We start from the raw sequence: 12,534 nt of genomic DNA on the forward strand, positions 1-12,534 counted from the left end.
AGATGATTTGACAGAACGCAAAGAAGTTTCTCAGAAAGCTTCCTTCTATTTGTTATCGGAGGATATTTCCTTTGACCCTATAGTCTTCAAAGGGATCCGAAATATCTGTTCTCAGATTCCACAGAAATAAGGCTAGCAAAGAGATCCACGAAATACAGATGTAACTCTGTGAGATGAATTAACAGAACACCAAGCAGTTTCTCAGAAAGCTTCTTTCCAGATTTCATCTGAGGATATTTCCTTTTTCACCATAGCCCTCTATGGGCTTCCAAATATCACTTTGCCGATTCCAAAAGAACTGTCTTAGCGAAAGGCTTCTTGAGGGGAAAGCTGTAACTCTGTGAGATGATTTCACTGAACAGAAAGAAGTTTCTCAGAAAGATTCTTTCTCTTTGTTATCGGAGGATAATTCCTTGGCCCTATAGTCTTCAAAGGGATCCGAAATATCTGTTCTCAGATTCCACAGAAATAAGGCTATCAAAGAGATCCACGAAATACAGATGTAACTCTGTGAGATGAATTAACAGAACACCAAGCAGTTTCTCAGAAAGCTTCTTTCCAGATTTCATGTGAGGATATTTCCTTTTTCACCATAGCCCTCTAGGGGCTTCCAAATATCACTTTGCCAATTCCACAAGAACTGTCTGAGCGAAAGGCTTCTTGAGGGGAAAGCTGTAACTCTGTGAGATGATTTCACTGAACAGAAAGAAGTTTCTCAGAAAGCTTCTTTCTCTTTGTTATGGGAGGATAATTCATTGGCCCTATAGTCTTCAAAGGGATCCGAAATATCTGTTCTCAGATTCCACAGAAATAAGGCTAGCAAAGAGATCCACGAAATACAGATGTAAGTCTGTGAGATGAATTAACAGAACACCAAGCAGTTTCTCAGAAAGCTTCTTTCCAGATTTCATCTGAGGATATTGCCTTTTTCACCATAGCCCTCTATGGGCTTCCAAATATCACTTTGCCAATTCCACAAGAACTGTCTTAGCGAAAGGCTTCTTGAGGGGAAAGCTGTAACTCTGCGAGATGATTTCACAGAACACAAAGAAGTTTCTCAGAAAGCTTGTTTCTATTTGTTATCAGAGGACATTTCCTTTGGCCCTATAGTCTTCAAAGGGATCCGAAATATCTGTTCTCAGATTCCACAGAAATAAGGCTAGCGAAGAGATCCACGAAATACAGATGTAACTCTGTGAGATGAATTAACAGAACACCAAGCCGTTTCTCAGAAAGCTTCTTTCCAGATTTCATCTGAGGATATTTCCTTTTTCACCATAGCCCTGTATGGGCTTCCAAATATCACTTTGCCAATTCCACAAGAACTAACTTAGCGAAAGGATTCTTGAGGGGAAAGCTGTAACTCTGTGAGATGATTTCACTGAACAGAAAGAAGTTTCTCAGAAAGCTTCTTTCTCTTTGTTATCGGAGGTTAATTCCTTTGGCCCTATAGTCTTCAAAGGGATCCGAAATATCTGTTCTCAGATTCCACAGAAATAAGGCTAGCAAAGAGATCCACGAAATACAGATGTAACTCTGTGAGATGAATTAACAGAACTCCAAGCAGTTTCTCAGAAAGCTTGTTTCCAAATTTCATCTGAGGATATTTCCTTTTTCACCATAGCCCTCTAAGGGCTTCCAAATATCACTTTGCCAATTCCACAAGAACTGTCTTAGCGAAAGGCTTCTTGAGGGGAAAGCTGTAACTCTGTGAGATGATTTCACACAACACAAAGAAGTTTCTCAGAAAGCTTGTTTCTATTTGTTATCAGAGGACATTTCCTTTGGCCCTATAGTCTTCAAAGGGATCCGAAATATCTGTTCTCAGATTCCACAGAAATAAGGCTAGCGAAGAGATCCACGAAATACAGATGTAACTCTGTGAGATGAATTAACAGAACACCAAGCAGTTTCTCAGAAAGCTTCTTTCAAGATTTCATCTGAGGATATTTCCTTTTTCACCATAGCCCTCTATGGGCTTCGAAATATCCCTTTGCCAATTCCACAAGAACTGTCTTAGCGAAAGGCTTCTTGAGGGGAATGCTGTAACTCTGTTAGATGATTTCACTGAACAGAAAGAAGTTTCTCAGAAAGCTTCTTTCTCTTTGTTATGGGAGGATAATTCATTGGCCCTATAGTCTTCAAAGGGATCCGAAATATCTGTTCTCAGATTCCACAGAAATAAGGCTAGCAAAGAGTTCCACGAAATACAGATGTAACTCTGTGAGATGAATTAACAGAACACCAAGCAGTTTCTCAGAAAGCTTCTTTCCAGATTTCATCTGAGGATATTTCCTTTTTCACCATAGCCCTCTATGGGCTTCCAAATATCACTTTGCCAATTCCACAAGAACTGTCTTAGCGAAAGGCTTCTTGAGGGGAAAGCTGTAACTCTGTGAGTTGATTTCACAGAACACAAAGAAGTTTCTCAGAAAGCTTCTTTCTCTTTGTAATCGGACGATATTTCCTTTGGCCCTATAGTCTTCAAAGGGATCCGAAATATCTGTTCTCATGTTTCACAGAAATAAGGCTAGCAAAGAGATCCACGAAATACAGATGTTACTCTGTGAGATGAATTAACAGAACACTAAGCAGTTTCTCAGAAAGCTTCTTTCCAGATTTCATCTGAGGATATTTACTTTTTCACCATAGCCCTCTATGCGCTTCCAAATATCACTTTGCCAATTCCACAAGAACTGTCTTAGCGAAAGGCTTCTTGAGAGGAAAGCTGTAACTCTGTGAGATGAATCACAGAACACAAAGAAGTTTCTCAGAAAGATTGTTTCTCTTTTTTATCGGAGGATACTTCTTTGGCCCTATAGTCTTCAAAGGGATCTAAAATATCTGTTCTCATATTACACAGAAATAAGGCTAGCAAAGAGATCCACGAAATACAGATGTAACTCTGTGAGATGAATTAACAGAACACCAAGCAGTTTCTCAGAAAGCTTCTTTCCAGATTTCATCTGAGTATATTTCCTTTTTCACCATTGCCCTCTAAGGGCTTCGAAATATCACTTTGCCAATTCCACAAGAACTGCCTTAGCGAAAGGCTTTTTGAGGGGAAAGATGTAACTCTGTGAGGTGATTTCACAGAACGCAAAGAAGTTTCTCAGAAAGCTTCCTTCTCTCTGTTATCGGAGGATATTTCCTTTGGCCCTATAGTCTTCAAAGGGATCCGAAATATCTGTTCTCAGATTCCACAGAGATAAGGCTAGCAAAGAGATCCAAGAAATACAGATGTAACTCTGTGAGATGAATTAACAGAACACTAAGCAGTTTCTCAGAAAGCTTCTTTCCAGATTTCATCTGAGGATATTTCCTTTTTCACCATAGCCCTCTATGGGCTTCCAAATATCACTTTCCCAATTCCACAAGAAGTGTCTTAGTGAAAGGCTTCTTGAGGAGAAAGCTGTAACTCTGTGAGATGATTTCACAGAACACAAAGAAGTTTCTCAGAAACCTTGTTTCTCTTTGTTATCGGAGGATATTTCCTTTGGCCCTATAGTCTTCAAAGGGATCCGAAATATCTGTTCTCAGATTCCACAAAAATAAGGCTAGCAAAGAGATCCATGAAATACAGATGTAACTCTGTGAGATGAATTAACAGAACACCAAGCAGTTTCTCAGAAATCTTCTTTCCATATTTCATCTGAGGATATTTCCTTTTTCACCATAGCTCTCTAAGTGTTTCCAAATATCACTTTGCCAATTCCATAAGAACTGTCTTAGCGAAAGGCTTCTTGAGGGGAAAGCTGTAACTCTGTGAGTTGATTTCACAGAACACAAAGAAGTTTCTCAGAAAGCTTCTTTCTCTTTGTAATCGGAGGATATTTCCTTTGGCCCTATAGTCTTCAAAGGGATCCGAAATATCTGTTCTCAGATTCCACAGAAATAAGGCTAGCAAGACATCCACGAAATACAGATGTAACTCTGTGAGATGAATTAACAGAACACCAAGCAGTTTCTCAGAAATCTTCTTTCCAGATTTCATCTGAGGATATTGCCTTTTTCACCATAGCCCTCTATGGGCTTCCAAATATCACTTTGCCAATTCCACAAGAACTGTCTTAGCGAAAGGCTTCTTGAGGGGAAAGCTGTAACTCTGCGAGATGATTTCACAGAACACAAAGAAGTTTCTCAGAAAGCTTGTTTCTATTTGTTATCAGAGGACATTTCCTTTGGCCCTATAGTCTTCAAAGGGATCCGAAATATCTGTTCTCAGATTCCACAGAAATAAGGCTAGCGAAGAGATCCACGAAATACAGATGTAACTCTGTGAGATGAATTAACAGAACACCAAGCCGTTTCTCAGAAAGCTTCTTTCCAGATTTCATCTGAGGATATTTCCTTTTTCACCATAGCCCTGTATGGGCTTCCAAATATCACTTTGCCAATTCCACAAGAACTAACTTAGCGAAAGGCTTCTTGAGGGGAAAGCTGTAACTCTGTGAGATGATTTCACTGAACAGAGAGAAGTTTCTCAGAAAGCTTCTTTCTCTTTGTTATCGGAGGATAATTCCTTTGGCCCTATAGTCTTCAAAGGGATCCGAAATATCTGTTCTCAGATTCCACAGAAATAAGGCTAGCAAAGAGATCCACGAAATACAGATGTAACTCTGTGAGATGAATTAACAGAACTCCAAGCAGTTTCTCAGAAAGCTTGTTTCCAAATTTCATCTGAGGATATTTCCTTTTTCACCATAGCCCTCTAAGGGCTTCCAAATATCACTTTGCCAATTCCACAAGAACTGTCTTAGCGAAAGGCTTCTTGAGGGGAAAGCGGTAACTCTGTGAGATGATTTGACAGAACGCAAAGAAGTTTCTCAGAAAGCTTCCTTCTCTTTGTTATCGGAGGATATTTCCTTTGGCCCTATAGTCTTCAAAGGGATCAGAAATATCTGTTCTCAGATTCCACAGAAATAAGGCTAGCAAAGAGTTCTAAGAAATACAGATGTAACTCTGTGAGATGAATTAACAGAACACCAAGCAGTTTCTCAGAAATCTTCTTTCCAGATTTCATCTGAGGATATTTCCTTTTTCACCATAGCCCTCTATGGGCTTCCAAATATCACTTTGCCAATTCCACAAGAACTGTCTTAGCGAAAGGCTTCTTGAGGGGAAAGCTGTAACTCTGTGAGATGGTTTCACAGAACACAAAGAAGTTTCTCAGAAAGCTTGTTTCTATTTGTTATCAGAGGACATTTCCTTTGGCCCTATAGTCTTCAAAGGAATCCGAAATATCTGTTCTCAGATTCCACAGAAATAAGGCTAGCAAAGAGATCCACGAAATACAGATGTAACTCTGTGAGATGAATTAACAGAACACCAAGCAGTTTCTCAGAAAGCTTCTTTCCAGATTTCATCTGAGGATATTTCCTTTTTCACCATAGCCCTCTATGGGCTTCCAAATATCACTTTGCCAATTCCAAAAAACTGTCTTAGCGAAAGGCTTCTTGAGGGGAAAGCTGTAACTCTGTGAGTTGATTTCACAGAACACAAAGAAGTTTCTCAGAAAGCTTCTTTCTCGTTGTAATCGGAGGATATTTCCTTTGGCCCTATTGTCTTCAAAGGGAACCAAAATATCTGTTCTCAGATTCCACAGAAATAAGGCTAGCAAAGAGATCCACGAAAGACAGATGCAACTCTGTTAGATGAATTAACAGAACACCAAGCAGTTTCTCAGAAAGCTTCTTTCCATATTTCATCTGAGGATATTTCCTTTTTCACCATAGCCCTCTATGGGTTTCCAAATATCATTTTGCCAATTCCACAAGAACTGTCTTAGCGAAAGGCTTCTTGAGGGGAAAGCTGTAACTGTGTGTGATGATTTCACAGAACAGAAAGAAGTTTCTCAGAAAGCTTCTTTCTCTTTGTTATCAGAGGATACTTCCTTTTGCCCTATAGTCTTCAAAGGGATCCGAAATATCTGTTCTCAGATTCCACAGAAATAAGGCTAGCAAAGAGATCCACGAAATACAGATGTAACTCTGTGAGATGAATTAACAGAACTCCAAGCAGTTTCTCAGAAATCTTGTTTCCAAATTTCATCTGAGGATATTTCCTTTTTCACCATAGCCCTCTAAGGGCTTCCAAATATCACTTTGCCAATTCCACAAGAACTGCCTTAGCGAAAGGCTTTTTGAGGGGAAAGATGTAACTCTGTGAGGTGATTTCACAGAACGCAAAGAAGTTTCTCAGAAAGCTTCCTTCTCTCTGTTATCGGAGGATATTTCCTTTGGCCCTATAGTCTTCAAAGGGATCCGAAATATCTGTTCTCAGATTCCACAGACATAAGGCTAGCAAATAGATCCAAGAAATACAGATGTAACTCTGTGAGATGAATTAAGAGAACACCAAGCAGTTTCTCAGAAAGCTTCTTTCCAGATTTCATCTGAGGATATTTCCTTTTTCACCATAGCCCTCTATGGGCTTCCAAATATCACTTTGCCAATTCCACAAGAACTGTCTTAGCGAAAGGCTTCTTGAGGGGAAAGCTGTAACTCTGTGAGATGATTTCACAGAACACAAAGAAGTTTCTCAGAAAGCTAGTTTCTATTTGTTATCAGAGGACATTTCCTTTGGCCCTATAGTCTTCAAAGGGATCCGAAATATCTGTTCTCAGATTCCACAGAAATAAGGCTAGCGAAGAGATCCACGAAATACAGATGTAACGCTGTGAGATGAATTAAGAGAACACCAAGCAGTTTCTCAGAAAGCTTCTTTCCAGATTTCATCTGAGGATATTTCCTTTTTCACCATAGCCCTCTATGGGCTTCCAAATATCCCTTTGCCAATTCCACAAGAACTGTCTTAGCGAAAGGCTTCTTGAGGGGAATGCTGTAACCCTGTGAGATGATTTCACTGAACAGAAAGAAGTTTCTCAGAAAGCTTCTTTCTCTTTGTTATGGGAGGATAATTCATTGGCCCTATAGTCTTCAAAGGGATCCGAAATATCTGTTCTCAGATTCCACAGAAATAAGGCTAGCAAAGAGATCCACGAAATACAGATGTAAGTCTGTGAGATGAATTAACAGAACACCAAGCAGTTTCTCAGAAAGCTTCTTTCCAGATTTCATCTGAGGATATTGCCTTTTTCACCATAGCCCTCTATGGGCTTCCAAATATCACTTTGCCAATTCCACAAGAACTGTCTTAGCGAAAGGCTTCTTGAGGGGAAAGCTGTAACTCTGCGAGATGATTTCACAGAACACAAAGAAGTTTCTCAGAAAGCTTGTTTCTATTTGTTATCAGAGGACATTTCCTTTGGCCCTATAGTCTTCAAAGGGATCCGAAATATCTGTTCTCAGATTCCACAGAAATAAGGCTAGCGAAGAGATCCACGAAATACAGATGTAACTCTGTGAGATGAATTAACAGAACACCAAGCCGTTTCTCAGAAAGCTTCTTTCCAGATTTCATCTGAGGATATTTCCTTTTTCACCATAGCCCTGTATGGGCTTCCAAATATCACTTTGCCAATTCCACAAGAACTAACTTAGCGAAAGGATTCTTGAGGGGAAAGCTGTAACTCTGTGAGATGATTTCACTGAACAGAAAGAAGTTTCTCAGAAAGCTTCTTTCTCTTTGTTATCGGAGGTTAATTCCTTTGGCCCTATAGTCTTCAAAGGGATCCGAAATATCTGTTCTCAGATTCCACAGAAATAAGGCTAGCAAAGAGATCCACGAAATACAGATGTAACTCTGTGAGATGAATTAACAGAACTCCAAGCAGTTTCTCAGAAAGCTTGTTTCCAAATTTCATCTGAGGATATTTCCTTTTTCACCATAGCCCTCTAAGGGCTTCCAAATATCACTTTGCCAATTCCACAAGAACTGTCTTAGCGAAAGGCTTCTTGAGGGGAAAGCTGTAACTCTGTGAGATGATTTCACACAACACAAAGAAGTTTCTCAGAAAGCTTGTTTCTATTTGTTATCAGAGGACATTTCCTTTGGCCCTATAGTCTTCAAAGGGATCCGAAATATCTGTTCTCAGATTCCACAGAAATAAGGCTAGCGAAGAGATCCACGAAATACAGATGTAACTCTGTGAGATGAATTAACAGAACACCAAGCAGTTTCTCAGAAAGCTTCTTTCAAGATTTCATCTGAGGATATTTCCTTTTTCACCATAGCCCTCTATGGGCTTCGAAATATCCCTTTGCCAATTCCACAAGAACTGTCTTAGCGAAAGGCTTCTTGAGGGGAATGCTGTAACTCTGTTAGATGATTTCACTGAACAGAAAGAAGTTTCTCAGAAAGCTTCTTTCTCTTTGTTATGGGAGGATAATTCATTGGCCCTATAGTCTTCAAAGGCATCCGAAATATCTGTTCTCAGATTCCACAGAAATAAGGCTAGCAAAGAGTTCCACGAAATACAGATGTAACTCTGTGAGATGAATTAACAGAACACCAAGCAGTTTCTCAGAAAGCTTCTTTCCAGATTTCATCTGAGGATATTTCCTTTTTCACCATAGCCCTCTATGGGCTTCCAAATATCACTTTGCCAATTCCACAAGAACTGTCTTAGCGAAAGGCTTCTTGAGGGGAAAGCTGTAACTCTGTGAGTTGATTTCACAGAACACAAAGAAGTTTCTCAGAAAGCTTCTTTCTCTTTGTAATCGGACGATATTTCCTTTGGCCCTATAGTCTTCAAAGGGATCCGAAATATCTGTTCTCATGTTTCACAGAAATAAGGCTAGCAAAGAGATCCACGAAATACAGATGTTACTCTGTGAGATGAATTAACAGAACACTAAGCAGTTTCTCAGAAAGCTTCTTTCCAGATTTCATCTGAGGATATTTACTTTTTCACCATAGCCCTCTATGCGCTTCCAAATATCACTTTGCCAATTCCACAAGAACTGTCTTAGCGAAAGGCTTCTTGAGAGGAAAGCTGTAACTCTGTGAGATGAATCACAGAACACAAAGAAGTTTCTCAGAAAGATTGTTTCTCTTTTTTATCGGAGGATACTTCTTTGGCCCTATAGTCTTCAAAGGGATCTAAAATATCTGTTCTCATATTACACAGAAATAAGGCTAGCAAAGAGATCCACGAAATACAGATGTAACTCTGTGAGATGAATTAACAGAACACCAAGCAGTTTCTCAGAAAGCTTCTTTCCAGATTTCATCTGAGTATATTTCCTTTTTCACCATTGCCCTCTAAGGGCTTCGAAATATCACTTTGCCAATTCCACAAGAACTGCCTTAGCGAAAGGCTTTTTGAGGGGAAAGATGTAACTCTGTGAGGTGATTTCACAGAACGCAAAGAAGTTTCTCAGAAAGCTTCCTTCTCTCTGTTATCGGAGGATATTTCCTTTGGCCCTATAGTCTTCAAAGGGATCCGAAATATCTGTTCTCAGATTCCACAGAGATAAGGCTAGCAAAGAGATCCAAGAAATACAGATGTAACTCTGTGAGATGAATTAACAGAACACTAAGCAGTTTCTCAGAAAGCTTCTTTCCAGATTTCATCTGAGGATATTTCCTTTTTCACCATAGCCCTCTATGGGCTTCCAAATATCACTTTCCCAATTCCACAAGAAGTGTCTTAGTGAAAGGCTTCTTGAGGAGAAAGCTGTAACTCTGTGAGATGATTTCACAGAACACAAAGAAGTTTCTCAGAAACCTTGTTTCTCTTTGTTATCGGAGGATATTTCCTTTGGCCCTATAGTCTTCAAAGGGATCCGAAATATCTGTTCTCAGATTCCACAAAAATAAGGCTAGCAAAGAGATCCATGAAATACAGATGTAACTCTGTGAGATGAATTAACAGAACACCAAGCAGTTTCTCAGAAATCTTCTTTCCATATTTCATCTGAGGATATTTCCTTTTTCACCATAGCTCTCTAAGTGTTTCCAAATATCACTTTGCCAATTCCATAAGAACTGTCTTAGCGAAAGGCTTCTTGAGGGGAAAGCTGTAACTCTGTGAGTTGATTTCACAGAACACAAAGAAGTTTCTCAGAAAGCTTCTTTCTCTTTGTAATCGGAGGATATTTCCTTTGGCCCTATAGTCTTCAAAGGGATCCGAAATATCTGTTCTCAGATTCCACAGAAATAAGGCTAGCAAGACATCCACGAAATACAGATGTAACTCTGTGAGATGAATTAACAGAACACCAAGCAGTTTCTCAGAAAGCTTCTTTCCAGAGTTCATCTGAGGATATTTCCTTTTTCACCATAGCCCTCTATGGGCTTCCAAATATCACTTTGCCAATTCCACAAGAACTGTCTTAGCGAAAGGCTTCTTGAGGGGAAAGCTGTAACTCTGTGAGATGATTTCACTGAACAGAAAGAAGTTTCTCAGAAAGCTTCTTTCTCTTTGTTATCGGAGGATAATTCCTTTGGCCCTATAGTCTTCAAAGGGATCCGAAATATCTGTGTTCAGATTCCACAGAAATAAGGCTAGCAAAGAGATCCACGAAATACAGATGTAACTCTGTGAGATGAATTAACAGAACACCAAGCAGTTTCTCAGAAAGCTTCTTTCCAGATTTCATCTGAGGATATTTCCTTTTTCACCATAGCCCTCTATGGGCTTCCAAATATCACTTTGCCAATTCCACAAGAACTGTCTTAGCGAAAGGCTTCTTGAGGGGAAAGCTGTAACTCTGTGAGTTGATTTCACAGAACACAAAGAAGTTTCTCAGAAAGCTTCTTTCTCTTTGTAATCGGACGATATTTCCTTTGGCCCTATAGTCTTCAAAGGGATCCGAAATATCTGTTCTCATGTTTCACAGAAATAAGGCTAGCAAAGAGATCCACGAAATACAGATGTTACTCTGTGAGATGAATTAACAGAACACTAAGCAGTTTCTCAGAAAGCTTCTTTCCAGATTTCATCAGAGGATATTTCCTTTTTCAACATAGCCCTCTATGGGCTTCCAAATATCACTTTGCCAATTCCACAAGAAGTGTCTTAGCGAAAGGCTTCTTGAGGGGAAAGCTGTAACTCTGTGAGATGATTTCACAGAACACAAAGAAGTTTCTCAGAAACCTTGTTTCTCTTTGTTATCGGAGGATATTTACTTTGGCCCTATAATCTTCAAAGGGATCCGAAATATCTTTTCTCAGATTCCACAGAAATAAGGCTAGCAAAGAGATTCACGAAATACAGATGTAACTCTGTGAGATGAATTAACAGAACACCAAGCAGTTTCTCAGAAAGCTTCTTTCCAGATTTCATCTGAGTATATTTCCTTTTTCACCATTGCCCTCTAAGGGCTTCCAAATATCACTTTGCCAATTCCACAAGAACTGCCTTAGCGAAAGGCTTTTTGAGGGGAAAGATGTAACTCTGTGAGGTGATTTCACAGAACGCAAAGAAGTTTCTCAGAAAGCTTCCTTCTCTCTGTTATCGGAGGATATTTCCTTTGGCCCCATAGTCTTCAAAGGGATCCGAAATATCTGTTCTCAGATTCCACAGAAATAAGGCTAGCAAAGAGATCCAAGAAATACAGATGTAACTCTGTGAGATGAATTAACAGAACACTAAGCAGTTTCTCAGAAAGCTTCTTTCCAGATTTCATCTGAGGATATTTCCTTTTTCACCATAGCCCTCTATGGGCTTCCAAATATCACTTTCCCAATTCCACAAGAAGTGACTTAGCGAAAGGCTTCTTGAGGAGAAAGCTGTAACTCTGTGAGATGATTTCACAGAACACAAAGAAGTTTCTCAGAAACCTTGTTTCTCTTTGTTATCGGAGGATATTTCCTTTGGCCCTATAGTCTTCAAAGGGATCGGAAATATCTGTTCTCAGATTCCACAAAAATAAGGCTAGCAAAGAGATCCACGAAATACAGATGTAACGCTGTGAGATGAATTAACAGAACACCAAGCAGTTTCTCAGAAATCTTCTTTCCATATTTCATCAGAGGATATTTCCTTTTTCACCATAGCCCTCTATGGGTTTCCAAATATCACATTGCCAATTCCAGAAGAACTGTCTTAGCGAAAGGCTTCTTGAGGGGAAAGCTGTAACTCTGTGAGTTGATTTCACAGAACACAAAGAAGTTTCTCAGAAAGCTTCTTTCTCTTTGTAATCGGAGGATATTTCCTTTGGCCCTATAGTCTTCAAAGAGATCCGAAATATCTGTTCTCAGATTCCACAGAAATAAGGCTAGCAAGAGATCCACGAAATACAGATGTAACTCTGTGAGATTAATTAACAGAACACCAAGCAGTTTCTCAGAAAGCTTCTTTCCAGAGTTCATCTGAGGATATGTCCTTTTTCACCATAGCCCTCTATGGGCTTCCAAATATCACTTTGCCAATTCCACAAGAACTGTCTTAGCGAAAGGCTTCTTGAGGGGAAAGCTGTAGCTGTGTGAGATGATTTCACAGAACGCAAAGAAGTTTCTCAGAAAGCTTCCTTCTCTTTGTTATCGGAGGATATTTTCTTTGGCCCTATAGTCTTCAAAGGGATCCGAAATATCTGTTCTCAGATTCCACAGACATAAGGCTAGCAAAGAGATCCAAGAAATACAGATGTAACTCTGTGAGATGAATTAAGAGAACACCAAGCAGTT

Source organism: Macaca mulatta, chromosome 10, assembly GCF_049350105.2.
Source record: "Macaca mulatta isolate MMU2019108-1 chromosome 10, T2T-MMU8v2.0, whole genome shotgun sequence".
NCBI classification, from domain to species: domain Eukaryota; kingdom Metazoa; phylum Chordata; class Mammalia; order Primates; family Cercopithecidae; genus Macaca; species Macaca mulatta.